General features: G+C 45.7%; 1 long non-coding RNA gene across 2 annotated transcripts in view; it reads right to left on the bottom strand.

The window, feature by feature from the left end:
• Nucleotides 1-8,139: 8,139 nt before the first annotated feature.
• Nucleotides 8,140-17,217, bottom strand: part of LOC125627730 (uncharacterized) — a 60,623-nt gene continuing 51,545 nt past the window's right edge. For both annotated transcript variants that reach the window (XR_012665605.1, XR_007354078.2), the window contains exons 2-3: nucleotides 11,123-14,543; nucleotides 8,140-10,543 (exon numbers count right to left, since the gene is read on the bottom strand). This is a non-coding gene — a long non-coding RNA (uncharacterized LOC125627730). The remainder of the gene's footprint in view (nucleotides 10,544-11,122; nucleotides 14,544-17,217) is intronic.

The raw sequence follows: 17,217 nt of genomic DNA, 5'->3' as shown, positions 1-17,217 counted from the left end.
AAGACAATGGATTTCAAGAAGGCAGGCTTTAGCAGGCTCAGCGAGCTGGTAGGTAAGATCCCATGGGAAGCAAGTCTAAGGGGAAAAAAATAGAAGAGTGGGCAGTTTTTCAAAGAGACATTATTAAATTGTTCTTAATTAGACAAATTAGAGAATTGGGCCAAAAGAAATCTGATGAGGTTCAACAAGGACAAGTGCAGAGTCCTGCATTTAGGACGGAAGAATCCCATGCACTGCTACAGACTAGGGACCGAATGGCTCGGCAGCAATTCTGCAGAAAAGGACCTAGGGGTTACAGTGGACAAGAAGCTGGATATGAGTCAACAGTGTGCCCTTGTTGCCAAGAAGGCCAATGGCATTTTGGGATGTATATGTAAGGACATTGCCAGCAGATAGAGGGACGTGATCGTTCCCCTCTATTTGACATTGGTGAGGCCTCATCTGGAGTACTGTGTCCAGTTTTGGGCCCCACACTACAAGAAGGATGTGGAAAAATTGAAAAGAGTACAGCGGAGGGCAACAAAAATGATTAGGGGACTGGAACACATGACTTATGAGGAGAGGCTGAGGAAACTGGGATTGTTTAGTCTGCGGAAGAGAAGAGTGAGGGGGGATTTGATAGCTGCTTTCAACTACCTGAAAGGGGGTTCCAAAGAGGATGGATCTAGACTGTTCTCAGAGGTAGCTGATGACAGAACAAGGAGTAATGGTCTCAAGTTGCAGTGGGGGAGGTTTAGGTTGGATATTAGGAAAAACTTTTTCACTAGGAGGGTGGTCAAACACTGGAATGTGTTACCTAGGGAGGTGGTGGAATCTCCTTCTCCTTAGATATTTTTAAGGTCAGGCTTGACAAAGCCCTGGCTGGGATGATTTAGTTGGGGATTGGTCCTGCTTTGAGCAGGGGGTTGGACTAGATGACCTCCTGTCCCTTCCAACCCTGATATTCTATGATTAAGGGCACAAGAGGAAACTATCCCACTGCATAGGAAAGATAGGATGTATGGCAACAGACCACTCTGGCTTAACCAGGAGGTCTTCAACGATATTTAAAAAAAAAAAAAAAAAAGTCCTACAAAAAGTGGAAACTCGGTCAAATTACAAAGGATGAATATAAACAAATAACACAAATATGTAGGGACAAAATTATAAAAGCCAAGGCACAAAACGAGATCAAACTAGCCAGAGACATAAAGGGTAACAAGAAAACATTCTACAAATATATTGAAGCAAGAGGAAGACCAAGGACAGGGTAGACCTGTTATTCAATGAGGGGAGGAAAATATTAGAAAGTGTGGAAATGGCAGAGGTGCTTAATGACTTCTTTGTTTCGGTTTTCACCAAGAAGGTTGATGGCGATTGGACGTCTAATGTAGTGAATGCCAGTAAAAATGAGGTAAGCTCAGAAGAAGCTAAAATAGGGAAAGAACAAGTTAAAAATTACTTGGACAAATTAGATGTCTTCAAATCACCAGGGCCTGATGAAATGCATCGTAGAATACTCAAGGAGCTGACTGAGGAGGTATCTGAGCCATTAGTGATTATCTTTGAGAAGTCATAGAATCATAGAATATCAGGGTTGGAAGGGACCCCAGAAGGTCATCTAGTCCAACCCCCTGCTCGAAGCAGGACCAATTCCCAGTTAAATCATCCCAGCCAGGGCTTTGTCAAGCCTGACCTTAAATGTCAAGCCTGACCTTAAAAAAGTCATGGAAGACGGGAGAGATTCCAGAAGAGTGGAAAAGGGCAAATATAGTGCCCAACTATAAAAAGGGAAATAAGGACAACCCAGGAAATTATAGACCAGTCAGCTTAACTTCTGTACCCAGAAAGATAATGGAGCAAATAATTAAGCAATCAGTTTGCAAACATCTAGAAGATTATAAGGTGATAAGTAACAGTCAACATGGATTTGTCAAAAACAAATAGTGTCAAACCAACCTGATAGCTTTCTTTGACAGGGTAACCAGCCTACTGGGTGGGGGGAAGCGGTAGACATGGTATATCTTGACTTTAGTAAAGATTTTGATACAGTCTCGCATGACCTTCTCATAAGCAAACTAGGGAAATGCAACCTGGATGGAGCTACTATAAGGTGGTGCAAAACTGGTTGGAAAACAGTTCCCAGAGAGAAGTTATCAGTGGTTCATAGTCAAGCTGGAAGGGCATAATGAGTGGGGTCCTGCAGGGATCAGTTCTGGGTCTGGTTCTGTTCAATATCTTCATCAATGATTTAGATGATGGCATACAGAGTACACTTATAAAGTTTGCAGGTGACACCAAGCTGGGAGGAGTTGCAAGTGTTTTGGAGGATAGGATTAAAATTCAAAATGATCTGGACAAACTGCAGAAATGGTCTGAAGTAAATAGGATGAAACTCATTAAGGACAAATGCAAAGTACTCCATTTAGGAAAGAACAATCAGTTGCACACATACAAAATGGGAAATGACTGCTTAGGAGAAGTACCGCAGATAGGGATCTGGGGGTCATAGTGGACCTGAAGCTAAATATGAGTCAACAGTGTAATGCTGTTGCAAAATAAGCTAACATCATTCTGGGATGTATTAGCAGGAGTGTTGTAAGCAAGACATGAGAAGTAATTCTTCCGCTCTACTCCATGCTGATTAGGCCTCAACTGGAGTATTGTGTCCAGTTCTGGGTACCACTTTTCAGGAAGGATTTGGACAAACTGGAGAGAGTCCAGAGAAGAGCAGCAAAAATGATTAAAGGTCCAGAAGACATGCCCTATGAGGGAAGATTGAAAAAATTAGTCTGGAAAAGAGAAGACTGAGCGGGGACATGGTAACAGTTTTCAAGTACATAAAAGGTTGTTACAAGGAGGAGGAAGAAAAATTGTTTTTCCTAACCTCTGAGGATAGGACAAGAAGTAATGGGCTTAAATTACCGCAAGAGAGGTTTAGGTTGGACATTAGGAAAAACTTCCTAACTGTCAGGGTGGTTAAGCACTGGAATAAATTGCCTAGGGAGGTTGTGGAATCTCCATCATTGGAGATTTTTAAAAGCAGGTTAGACAAACACCTGTCAGGAATGGTCTAGATAATTAGTCCTGCCATAAGTGCAGGGGACTGGACTAGATGATCTGTTGATGACCCTTCCAGTTTTATGATTCTATGATTCTCATGAACCAACAAGAGAGAGGCTCCAGCCAATTCCCCACAGCACCCCAGCCTAGGGCCCCAGAGCCATACTGTCCTGCCCTGATCAGAAGCCTGACCAGTGTAAATTTATAATCCACTCTGCCCCTCCCTCAATGTGGAGAAGACATGCACCAGCTTTTGTGCCTGAGCCAAGGTTTCCCAAGCACTTCAAAATACACTATCTTAGGGAAAATATAAAACAGGTTTATTAAATACAGAAAGATAGATTTTAAGTGGTTATAAGTGGTAGGCATAAAAGGACAGAGATGGTCACCAGAGAAAATAAAAATAAGCACCCAATCTATATTCTATAAACTAAACAGGATTTGAATCAAGCACTATTCTCACCCCACTGGATGTTACAGACCTTCATGCACAGACTTCCCTCATGAAGTCTGGACCAGTCTCCTCAGATGATCTTCTTGGCATCCCTGTTGTTTCCATAGTAGGTGGTAGAGGAGAAAGGCCCCTGCCTGCTGCAACTGTCCTTCATTTTATACCCTTGGCCCATGTGCCTCCCAGATACTAGCACAGGTATGTCCTGGTGGGCTTTTCTGAGTCACAGTGAACGATCAGTTCCCATTGTGTGGTGCTTGAATAGCTGAGTCACACAGTTAATTAATGGGTGGTCAATACCCATCTAGGCAGGGATCCTTTGCATGCCACTAGCAAACTTACAGCATATTTCAGTAACAACCATGCAGCACAATCTCATAACTTTGTACACACTAATGATATACACATTTGGATAGGACAACGGGTTTCAGCAGATCATGACCTTTCATATGATACCTAACATGGCATGTTTTGTATGAAATATCACAACCATCTATGAATAATGAATATGGGGGTTACAAGGTGTCATTGTGAGGTAGAGTGTGTCACATAAGAAGGCCAAAAAGGGGGCCACTTGGGGGAGAGTACAGTGTAATGTGGAACTGAGAAATTGTGCTGAGCTGAGACCTGCCAAACTCTTTCCACACAAGCCACTAATGACTGCTCATTACTGACCCAGTCTGAATTAAAGCTGATGACCTAAAGGTTTAAAGGCTTTGTCTTTCACCACCAATGTCCTCAGATGCCCTCAGTTCTCTAGAACTGCCCATGGCAGTCCCCAGTGCATCCACGCTCCCTGATCCATTCTCCATATCATGGTGTGAATTGGTTACCCCCCACTTGCCCTGAAATGGTTATTGTAGGCTAAGAATGGGCCAATTGACCAGACAGGCCACAGCAGAGGGGAATCAAGTGGCTTAACTAATCCACTGTCTGAATGAGGGAGGCCAGCTGAGGAGGAACCAGCTGGGCTGGGTTTATAAAGACAGGAAGCTGATAGTGGAGAGGGTAGTAGCTATGGAGGTAGAGAAGGGAGGTGTGTTTGGAGGCTACAGAGCTACCTGTCTGTAGTTACCCCCTGGGAGGAGGAAGTTGTGAGGCTGGAACATCTGGAGAGGCAGTGACAGGCACAAGGAAAGGGATCATGGAAAGGCAGTAAGGTCAAGGATGGAACAGACCTTAGCTGTTGATTACAGGGTGCCTGAACTGGAACCCCTAGTATTTGGGTGGGCCTTGGTTCCTCTGTCAGCCACTGAGGAAGTGGATAGTGAATGAGAAGATTGCTAGTGAGGAAAGACTTTGATACCCCAGAAGAGTGACCTGGCTGGAGGGCCAAGTCACACAGAAGGAGCCTCTGGAGTTGCAGAGGTTGAGAAGGACTGCGAGTAGGGTGAGCAGCAGAAGGGGGCCCTAGACCTCGAAGGAGCTAATCCCTAGAGTGACCAGGAGGAGGTGCCCACCTGCAGTGAGTGGACCCTGTGATAGGTGGAAAACATACTACATCGTAACTTGCTATGCTGTTTTTATGAATATTGATAACAAATATAAATAAATCTGTCTTCCCACTTCCCCATCTCCTGGTAAAAAGCTCACATTGCCCCAGGCTGTGGTCTTGTATCTGAGATTCATCTCTGAGGCAGTTCTGTACAGATGAATTTAACATTTTTTTTCTGGAGGCAAATTTAACGCTAAATTGGCATTCTTTTCATGGTACCACCACAATCCCAGCTGCTGGCTATGAGGGCCTCTCTGCAGCCATCAGTGATAAGCAATAAATGGTGTGAGAAAGTGCCATTGTGCCCCCTCACTCCAAGACCCTCAATGGTGGGGCTAACACACCCACCCACCATTTCTCCTAGATTCTCTCTGATGCCTGTACGGATTAGAACAAAATGTAAACCATTTAAAAATACTGATTATAACTGTAAGTGGACCTGGGACCCCTCCAAGCCTGCTAAGTACCATAGCTTACCGGTAGCCCAAGTCCACAGCACCGCACATAGCATCTTGGTAAGTCTGCCTCTCCTGCAGGGCCAATATGGAGGAGTTCAGAGAGAGGCTGAAAGCTGTATCACTGTGACTCCAACCCCAGATAGAAGGATTAAAGTCACTTCCCAATAATGATGTTACACTGGAATGAATTTAACTTGATCCAGTTTTGTAGGTTTTGGCATAAGCTATGGGGAGAAGTAGAGAGAGAGGCAGGTACTCAGTCTCTGCTACAGACTGTGGTATTCACTGCAGAGCTCTGCTGGAGGGGAAATGCCATTCACAATAGGATGCTGGTATGGCACATGGATGCGCACTTTTAGACATGTGACTGGACTTAATGTAGGAGCTAAAGGGTTAATAATGGTAGCATGCTGCGAGCCTTTCAGGTGCCTGAGAACAGTCATGTCCTGTTGGCCTCCATCTCTCTAATAAAGAAAAGAAAGCTGCATGGGAGCACCAGTGAGACTGGTGCTGAGATCCCTGAAGACCTTTGGACCTTTGAGCCCCTGTATATGAGAGCTTGGGACCTTTGAGTCACTGTATATGAAATTTGAGGAACTGTATATGAAAGTAGGGATGTAAAATATTAAACGGTTAAAGGTTAACTGATAAGTATTAGTCTTACCGTTAATGTATTGCAGCCAACATTTTAAAACATATTGGTAACATAATTTTGCGACATTGTAATACCCAATGTGCACATTAAAAACACCACAGCAATACCCAGCAGGTGCTGGACCTTGCAGCGCTCTCACAGCTTGAGGCACCACTGGATTAGCCCATGCCAGGGTGAGAGGGCACTGCTGGGGGCAGCCTGAACCCCAGCCCCCAGCTCGGCTTCTCTTGCAGCTGGCTGCAACGGGGGGTCTGCTGGAATACTTGGATCTGCCCGGGCACTGCTGCACAGGAAACATGTTTAGATCCAAGCGGGACACCCCCTGGCAGATTGCACAGCTTCCCCGAGGAGCTGCTGCTGCCCAGGTGCTGCTTGGCTACCCCTGCCTCCAGCGGCTCCTCCTCCTCTGCTGCTCTGGGCAGCAGGAACCTGGGGGAGGCAGCAGCAGTCACTGTGGGGATGTGTGCCGGGCAGCACATGCCCAGCTAGGCGGTGGGGGAAGCTGCAGCTGGGATGCACCCGCCTTAGTAGAGTCTGCTCCAGCTGCTGCTGGACCCCCAAGTCCCTGCCCCCTTCCACCCACTTGGCAGCGGCCACCCGCATGCCGGGCACTGCAGACCAAAGGGGGTGGGAAGGGTGGAAGTGTGAGGCTGGACCAGAACAGGCCGGGCGGGTTCTCCTGCATGTGCCCCCTGCGCACACACCTCTCACCCGCATCTCCCCACCTCTGCCCTGGTTAACGATTAAAGAGTTAACCGATATAATGTCAATAGTTTAAATGGATACTTTTAAAAACGATATTTACATTCCTATATGAAAAGGTGAGCGTGTCACTGTGTAATGCCCCATTCCAGAGACTGAGTTACTGGCCTCACCTCTAGCTCCAGGAGCTTCTCTCTATAGAAGCAAACTGCATTAAAATCTCTGTTTTGAAAGAAAATTTCACCATTTCTCTGTCTCTTCCTGATTCCTCCCTCTGAAAATTTTTCAAACTCTCCCAGTCAAAAAAAGGGTACTGTTTACGTCCCTGCTTCTTGCTGGTTCTGTTCCTGGGCGTCTCCCACAGGTGAGGGATATGCTAATTAGGGGATGGGGTAAACACACACCTGCATATAGATAGTTCACTCACTACTGGTTTCAGCAACTCGAAGTCCAGCTGATGTCAAGGGGAGCTCAGTATCTCTGAAAAGCCAGGTCCTAGAAACTGCTGTTATGCAGTGCTTTGCAGCCCAACTGCCCTAGTAGGGGACAAAAGTGATGTAGAGAAAAGAAGTGACTTCACCAAGGTAACTGGGTGTCAGTGCAAGGGCTGGAAATAAAACCCCAGACTCCAGCTGCCCAATTCCTTGCTGTAACAGAGTGCTGGTCATTTAAGGGCCCCCTTGGGGTAGGGAGAGCAAGATCTACTGGAAAGGGGAAATGGGATATAAAAGAGCTTCATGTTCTCTGTAGGGGATGGAAGTTTGAGAAAGCAGTGGATTTCCCCTACACTACAGCTGTGACTCCTTGAGGGGGAGAGTGGACCGATAGAAGGGCAATATACAGTAGCAGTCCCTAGGGAGGAGGCCGGGTGGGGTCCCAGAGCAGATGAGAGGAGGTTTGGTTGTTAATTGTTAGCAGCATAGAGCCTATGATACATAGATAAACTACACCTCTATCCCAATATAACGCGACCCGATATAACACGAATTCGGATATAACGTGGTAAAGCAGTGCTCTGGGGGGGCAGGGCTGCGCGCTCCGGTGGATCAGCATGTCTGGCTCCAACACACTGCTCTGAGTGGTGTGTTAAGGTTCCTGGGCCAGAGCTGAGGGGCTGGATAGGGGCAGAGGGTCTCAGGGGGGTTGGATAGGGCGTGGGAGTTCCAGGGGGCCTGTCAGGGGGCGGGGGTGTGGATAGGGGTCAGGGCAGTTGGGGGACAGGGAGCAGGGGGGTTGGGTAGGGGATGGGGTCCTGGGGTTGATTAGGGATGGGGGGGATCTCTGGAGGGGGCGGTCAGGGGACAAGGAGCAGGGGGCTTAGATAGGGGATGGGGTCTTGGGAGGGGTGGTTGGGGCGGGGGGTCTCTGGAGGGGGTAGTCAGGGGACAAGGAGCGGGGGGGGGTTGGATGGGTCGGGGGTTCTGAAGGGTCAGTCAGGGGGCAGGAAGTGACTATTAATAACAGAAATGCTCGAGGCCAAAGCAAGTTCGATAGAACGCGGTTTCACCTATAACGCGGTAAGATTTTTTGGCTCCCGAGAACCGTGTTATATTGGGGTAGAGGTGTATCTTGATTCCACTGAGCAGAGGGCAGTGGCACGCACACATGTGCACCCTCCTCCCAGGCAGTCCATTCTTTGCCTTCCTCAGCTACAGAAAGCCAGATGGTGTATTACATCCTTCACGAGCCCTCAGTCTGAAAAGGATTCGGTTCCAAAGCCCTGGTACAATTAAGGCTGTGCATAAATACGGCATGCAAGGAGCAGACTGTGGCTGAGTTTTGAGGTGCTATCTCAGCAAAAGCAAGGACAATTAAAAAGTTACTTAGAAGCACACAATGCAGGAATTGGGGGACCCTGGGAAGGGCTGGAACAAACCAAGCTGTCATTACCCATTCAAAGCTGAGCTAACCCACCTGATGCTGGATAGGCTGTGGCACAGCTGGGATTTGGGACTGACTTGCCAGGGGATTAGAGCAGTGACTTTCCCTGTTTTTTTTGTCTATGTAAACCCTAAGAGGATCCACTCAGTGCTTTGCAGACATCTCCCAGAGCCCAAAAGAGAGCCTAGGAAAAGGGATGAAGCTCAGGGTCTGGAGAGACCCAGGTGACATATTCATGCAATGGACTGACAGGTCCCAGGACTAGGTCTGCCATCAGAGAGCCACATGCAGCTCAGGATGGATCAGCTGGGTGTGTCCAAAGGCTGATTGTGACTTCCACTCCTCATAAAACAGAGTAATGAGGGTGGTGAATGAACCTATTTAGACTAGGCCTACACTATAACCTTCTGTCCTTCCCTCAGGGGGTGATGTCCTCTGTCCAGTGTGGTGTGACCGGGTAGGCTGACTCACAGCCTTCTCACTCACTCTGAAAGGCCACGATTGCAGCATGATGCAGACCATTTCCTGCGTACAGAAAGGTGTTTCACAGGAGTGCCAATAGATGGGTTAGTGCTCTCTCACACACACAGGTAACCTCTCTCTCTCTCTCTCTGCTAATCTTTGGCAGGACCGCTAAATAGATGAGTTTGCTATTTCCTCCCTGCTCAAAACCTCACTTAGCCTTGCTGTGTACCTTGGACCAAACTATTTTTAACCATGTTCCCCAAAGTCTTGGACTTCTGAACGAGCTTTCCTGTTGCAGGACTGTAGTACAAGTTAGTGGGGGAGGTTTAGATTGGATATTAGGAAAAACTTTTTCACTAAGAGGGTGGTGAAACACTGGAATGCGTTACCTAGGGAGGTGGTAGAATCTCCTTCCTTAGAGGTTTTTAAGGTCAGGCTTGACAAAGCCCTGGCTGGGATGATTTAACTGGGAATTGGTCCTGCTTCGAGCAGGGGGTTGGACTAGATGACCTTCTGGGGTCCCTTCCAACCCTGATATTCTATGATTCTATGATACAGGTAGCATAGCTTTGTCCTACCTACATTCCAAGACTGAGCTATGTCTTAACCAATTAGCCACAGCAGAAAAACCTTAACCTAAGGTCCAGTACTATCAGATGTGCTCATTTCAGAGGCCCCCCTGCAATGTCCAGTGGGCTGCCTGAGCATACAGTGTTTAAAGACCATGTCCCCTTTTTCTGCTCCCAACTGGTGTCTGTTTATCCTCCAGGGCTCTTCCCCTCAGCTGAGCTAATAGAGCTTGGACTCACTAGGCTTGTAAACTGCTTCAGACTCAGTTGCCCTGGGCTGGCACGCAGTTCTGATGATCCCCCGCCCCCATACACTTTGCCAGCCTGTCTGGTAGATAAGGATGGCAGCAGCTTTAATTCCTCACTACGCCTTGACTGCCAACTCCGCTGCCCACTCACCCTAAATAAACACTGTCCAAGGGTTTGTCTGCCAATGCTCTGGAGATAAAGGGCCAATTCCACCAGATCTCCTTCCTCCATCCCTTTTATCTCATGACTCATCCAATTTGTTAGACAATCCACCTGCGGCAGGAGAGGACCCTTTTTTTTCCTCCCATTAAAATCTCTGAACAAATCTTCCTGCACAGAACCTGGGCTGGATATTTAGGAATAAAAAAGTCTCTAGCAGCTATTACTGGGCCTTGAATTACCATTGATTGAATGATCAATAACAGAGGCTGTCTCTGCTCAAGAAATCTTCCTGTGTTTGTGGCAGGATCCTGTTTCCTGGGGCTCTGCTGCTGCCTGGGGCTGTTGTGTCATCATCAATCCACTCCGTGACTGCTGGGTCCATGCCTTGGCATAAGAAGGCCTTGTATGGAGACTCTAGACAGCACAGAGAGAACCACAGGGTCTGTCAGTATCCACCAACCTTAATAAAGAATCCCTTTTACATTCAACTGATCTTTTCTCTACTGCAAGTAAGGGATGGGGCTGGGATTGCAAAGGGAATGGCTTGGGATTTGGAAGCCTTTACTGGGACGTCAAAGCTTCCCTTATATCCTGGCAATCCAGCATTCCAGGCTGACTGATAGACTGAAAGCAAACATCATTACCCCTGCTGTGAAGAAGGTCAAGACTATCCTCATTTTGCAGGTGCAGAAACTGAATCACAGAAAGTGCACGTTCTTTTCCCAACTCTCATAGCAAGTTAGAAGCAGAGGTGGTGCAAATCTAAATCACACTGTCTCTCAAAGCTAGGGATGGAACCTAGGAGTCCTGAGTAGAACCTGGGAGAGCGAGTGCTAGTTCCCTGCACTAACCAGTGGACCACCTTCCCAGCAAGAGCCATGATTAGAATCTAGTAGCTGCAGTTTGCTGTCCCCTGATCTAACCACTAGGTCATAGATCCTCCCTGTATCATTGCCTTGATGCAGCATATTGGGTCAAGTTTGTGTTTCTTACCCTTGATGCAGTAATTCTTCTTGGTAGGCTCCTCCCTGTCCCCACATCCAATTCAGGTGATGGTAGGGGAGGACTGTAGTGGGGAGGGGCCTGGCTAGAGAAGGTAGAAGAAGCAGTGACCTGTGAGAGTTCCAGGGGTTGCACAGCAATTATGCAATGAGAAAACATTAAAGCCAAAGGGCCCAGTTGTGCTGCTAGTGATTCAGTAGCAAAACTTCAGTGGGTGCAGGATTGGTCCCTTACCCATTTGCTGATTTTTGTTAATAAATTAATAAAAAAAGGCAGCAAACTGGGGCACCCTGCTCTCTTAAAGGGATAGATGCTCCCAGGAGCCATAAGTGGGGATCCATCAAGAGTTATTGTAGGGGTCATGGGCTGATACTTGCTGATAATGAAATAGGCACAAAAGTTTGACTCTTCCCAGGAAACAGCTGCAAGATTAAAAAGCATCAGAACAAAATAAAATATTTTTTTTTAAATGCTGGATTTGGATTCATGATGTTGCAAGGGGATTAGTAGAGCCTGGGAGCTGGCTTCCCCACTGTAGCGCTTGGGTGCGCTAGGCCTGTTGACAGCAGATGCTGTCGGCTTAGCTAAGCAGCCTTGGGTCTCATTAAGAAAGGATTTTCCTCACCTCTACCTGGAATCTAGCCTTTCTAATAACTCTGTTGTTTAAGCTTCCAGCCTCTGGTAAAAACCTGCTTGCTCTTTATTCTAAACTGGCACTGCCTGATGAGGCAGCATCTTGGAGGATGGATGGACAGACAGACAACACTGAACCTTAGATGGCTGAAGTTCATCATTCACTCACTGCAATGATGTTCCCATTCCAGGCCATGTCCAGGGACTTCAGAAAAAGAGAAATGGTTAGAACATGGGAGAGGGAGTCAGAAGCGCTTCAGTTCTTAACTTAGCTCAGTCACTGATTTTCTGTATGACTCTGGTTGAGCACCTGCCATACCTAAGGTTTCAGAGTAGCAGCCGTGTTAGTCTGTATTCGCAAAAAGAAAAGGAGGACTTGTGGCACCTTAGAGACTAACCAATTTATTTGAGCATGAGCTTTCGTGAGCTACAGCTCTCGAAGTGCCACAAGTACTAAGGTGCTAAGGTGTCACAAGTACTCCTTTTCTTTTTGCCATACCTAAGTTTTCCTCTCTGTAAAATGGGTTAAGGAAACAAACCAACTTCCCTGAGGGCTTATGAGACTTAATTAATCAATGCGTGTAAAGTGCTTTGAAGATCCAGGACCACAGCCATCTGTAATGTGAGTGCAGTTTATCCTGAAATCAGGGAGTTACAGCGGCTTATGCCATAGAGGAATTTGGCCCAACACTAACTCATGATATCCAATTATTGTCACACTGGAATTTTGTCACCCCCAGCGGTAGTGTGGGCTGCTGCCCAGCTTACAGGACTCATGGCCTCTCCAATTCAAGGTTGGTTTTGGAAATGCGGCTTGATCACAATCACTTCTACAGACATTAAAATGTTATCTAAAGTGCTACAAATAACCCTCTGATTATCTACTGGCTCTTAATGCTACTCCCCAGAGATAACAAGCTGTGATGCTTCCTCTGGGCCATATAATAATCACCCCAATTAGTCCCAAGCAGCAGTTATTAAGCTCATGGCAGTGCTTTTGTTTACAAAGCAGAAATAATTAAGCAGGTGCCTGTGATAGTCATGTGGCTGGGAGTGATCAAGGATATTCCATGCTTCATGGCTTGGGAAAGGAGAAAAACTTATGTGCAAGAGATCCCACCACATGTGTAAGGCAGTGACCCCACAGCACCCTGCACATGAAAGTCCCTCCACACCAGTAGGCTTGTTTTGTTGCAAAACCAATGGATAATTAGCCAAAGCAAATGCAATCAGTTGTTAATGCTGGGAATTATTAATCCCTTGCATAGATCTCTCTTTCATCTAAATACCCTGACTATTAGATGGGTGGAGGATCGAAACACAGACCCAAACCCAGCCTTCATGATTGGGGTGTCTCTTCACAGGCCCAACTGAGCTAGTCTACAGCAGTTTGGTAAACCTTTTTCCTGGAAGCTGTTATTTTCTGTCTTAGAATCTGTTTTCACTTTTTATTTTAAATCCTTCTGCTCCACAAAAATAACCTTCTAAATGCAACCTGAGTGTACACCAATGCCAGGAGGTTGGCCTGAATCTTCAGACAGCCTAAAATACTAGCTCTGAGAGAGATGTGAAGTGCCCCTATTCATATCAAAGGATACTTAACCATGGAATCTAATGATGACAATTCAATGTCTATATTGATTATGATTTAAATTATCAAAATCATTTGAGAAGGGAGAGAGACAGTTATACTATGAAGAGCTACTGTGTGAAGTCTATATTGACTTCCCAGAACTCCATTTTTGTTTTTTCTCTCTCTCTGATATTTTGGCCTAATTTTGAAGCATTTGCAAAGGTATTTCAAGCAATCATATCAAGAAAAGAGGCAAACATCTCTCCATGTGCCTGGTGAAAATGCAACAGGTTCCAGTAATATTCATTTATGGACCACCTGGGGCTGTGATTTCCCTTCTGGGAACACTTGTTGTCTCTTTGCTGTGACACTTGCAGGAACGGGATTAACTGTTGTACAGTGCTTCACATAGAGCACCATGATATGTTTATAGACTGTGGAAGTCACTGATCATAATCATGTGGCTTGAGCTGAGTCAGCATGACATTTAATTAGTCTTAATTGGTACAAGGCATGAGATGAACTAGAAGTGTTAATTTCATGATTTTTGGTACTTAACCCACTATTGAGTCTACTAGTCTAAGCTGTCTACCAGTATCTGTCCATCCATCCAGTTATCTGTTTTTTCTATCAGATCTAATCTACTCTATTTCTGTATTTCTCTTTATCTAGGCATTTATACTACATTCATCACTCTGGCATCCCCAGATCAGACTGCCTCTTTTGGTTGCACATCAGCCCATGAATCCCACAGACTGCAGAGAAGGGGGTTAATGGAATTTGCAAGTCCATTATGACAACAGGCAGAAATACTTAGATGAGATGAAGCAGCAAAGGGGTTTAACTGACACCTCAGCAAGTATGTTAAAGCATTATGGCCAAATGCTCCTGAATGTATGTTCCCCTCCCCTGCCATATTTCAAATGCAAGCATCATCTGAGAGCCCCTGGATGCCCCTTGCTGTGTGTTTTTCCTTGTTCTCTTCCCCTGGTCTCTGGTGTTCACACTCTGTAGTTTTACATACTTTGTTTTCCTTGTAAATGGCTCTGATTTTAAATATATTCCTCTGCATTGGAGCCACAAGGAGATCTGCTCTGCTCCTTTCACTGCATGTGGGTACAGATGGCTTATCTTCATTGTGTCACATCCCAGGATTTGTGGTGTCAATGTGGTGTCTCCACTCACGTGGGGAGGCTTTGCTGATCCCTGGAGACAGAGACAGGAGAAAAACAGTGAGATGAGAGAGAGAGAAAATCCCATAGTTGGGTTAACAGCAGAGTCTGTACCTAGAGACCTTCTGCACTAACAACATGAGCCTCTACCACTTGAGTTAGAAGAGCAACTCTCTACGCTGCCAGTTGTAGACACAATAGACACTTATCCTCTTATGAGGACCAGACAGTAGAGGGGGAACAAAGTTCCACACAGGCAGCCAGAAAAGTGGGTGTGGCCAGCTCATAAATGGGCATGGCAAAGAACTACTTTGAGAGGAAGGTATCACAAGGAAGGCAGGAGGGATGAGTCTGTGAACTGCCTCGCATGGGGGTGTCTCTTGTGTTCATATAGGTGTTGGGTGGCTGCCATCTGCAAAGCACATTAAGGCCAGGCTAGTGCCAGGGTCCAAACACCACTTCCTAAACCATGAAATTGCCCTTGGTTCTTTTCTCTTGCCAACGCTGATAGAATTTTGCCTTTTGCCTTTTTCTTCCACTGTGCTTGTCTGAGGATTAAGCAGCTGGGAGTCTGGAGTGAGTGAGATTCCCCCCACCTCTTTGCCATGCAAATAGAGAAAATTAATCTTTCAGCCTGCTTTGATATTTGTGCTGAATTACAAGCTGGGAGTGGAGATAAAGTGTAAGCGAAAGGAAAGTACAGGTACGGCAGAGAGCCTAGCCGCCTGGCATAGGCCTTTGTCCGCACTGATAAAGGCTTTCCTGTGTCATGCATAATTCACCAGGCATCACCTCCCGCAGCTTCTGCATGGGCTTATTTCTGTGTCCCAGAGTCTGAATCATTGGTCTCTTTGTTTTAACTACTTGACTTCCTTTTATTTGTTTTAAACCTGCTACCATAGAATCATAGAATATCAGGGTTGGAAGGGACCTCAGGAGGTCATCTAGTCCAACCCCCTGCTCAAAGCAGGACCGATCCCCAATTAAATCATCCCAGCCAGGGCTTTGTCAAGCCTGACCTTAAAAACTTCTAAGGAAGGAGATTCTACCACCTCCCTAGGTAACGCATTCCAGTGTTTCACCACCCTCCTAGTGAAAAAGTGTTTCCTAATATCCAACCTAAATCTCCCCCACTGCAACTTGAGACCATTACTCCTTGTCCTGTCATCCTCTACCACTGAAAACAGTCTAGATCCATCCTCTTTGGAACAACCTTTCAGGTAGTTGAAAGCAGCTATCAAATACCCCCTCATTCTTCTCTTCTGTAGACTAAACAATCCCAGTTTCCTCAGCCTTTCCTCATAAGTCATGTGTTCCAGTCCCCTAATCATTTTTGTTGCCCTCAGCTGGACTCTCTCCAATTTTTCCACATCCTTCTTGTAGTGTGGGGCCCATTAATTTTATTTGGTGGCCCCTAGTTCTTATATCATGGGAACAAGTAAATAACTTTTCCTTATTCACTTTCTCACACCACTCATGATTTTATAGACCTCTATCATATCGCCCCCTTAGTCTCCTCTTTTCTAAGCTGCAAAGTCCTAACCTCTTTAATTTCTCCTCATATGGGACCCGTTCCAAATCCCTAACTCATTTTAGTTGCCCTTTTCTGAACCTTTTCTAATGCCAGTATATCTTTTTTGAGATGAGGGGACCACATCTGTATGCAGTATTCAAGGCGTACCATGGATTTATATAAGGGCAATAAGATATTCTCCGTCTTATTCTCTATCCCTTTTTTAATGATTCCTAATATCCTGTTTGCTTTTTTAGACTGCCGCTGCACACTGTGTGGACGGCTTCAGAGAACTATCCATGATGACTCCACGATCTTTCTCCTGATTAGGTGTAGCTAAATTAGCCCCCATTATATTGTATGTATAGTTGGGGTTATTTTTTCCAATGTGCATTACTTTACATTTATCCACATTAAATTTCATTTGCCATTTTGTTGCTCAATCACTTAATTTTGTGAGATCTTTTTGAAGTTCTTCACAGTCTGCTTTGGTCTTAACTATCTTGAGCAGTTTAGTATCATCTGCAAACTTTTCCACCTCACTGTTTACCCCTTTCTCCAGATCATTTATGAATAAGTTGAATAGGATTGGTCCTAGGACTGACCCTTGGGGAACACCACTAGTTACCCCTCTCCATTCTGAAAATTTACCATTTATTCCTACCCTTTGTTCCCTGTCTTTTAACCAGCTCTCAATCCATGAAAGGCTCTTCCCTCTTATCCCATGACAACTTAATTTACGTAAGAGCCTTTGGTGAGGGACCTTGTCAAAGGCTTTCTGGAAATCTAAGTACACTATGTCCAGTGGATCCCCCTTGTCCACATGTTTGTTGACCCCCTCAAATAACTCTAATAGATTAGTAAGACATGATCTCCCTTTACAGAAACCATGTTGACTTTTGCACAACGATTTATGTTCTTCTATGTGTCTGACAATTTTATTCTTTACTATTGGTTCAACTAATTTGCCCGGTACTGATGTTAGACTTACCGGTCTGTAATCGCCAGGATCACCTCTAGAGCCCTTCTTAAAAATTGGCGTTACATTAGCTATCTTCCAGTCACTGGGTACAGTAGCTGATTTGAAGGACAGGTTACAAACCATAGTTAATAGTTCCGCAATTTCACATTTGAGTTCTTTCAGAACTCTTGGGTGAATGCCATCTGGTCCTGGTGACTTGTTACTGTTAAGTTT

The sequence above is a fragment of the Caretta caretta genome, chromosome 20, assembly GCF_965140235.1.
Source record: "Caretta caretta isolate rCarCar2 chromosome 20, rCarCar1.hap1, whole genome shotgun sequence".
Lineage (NCBI taxonomy): Eukaryota > Metazoa > Chordata > Testudines > Cheloniidae > Caretta > Caretta caretta.
Note: the sequence above shows the minus strand (reverse complement) of the source record. Positions and strands in the feature narration are given on the sequence as shown.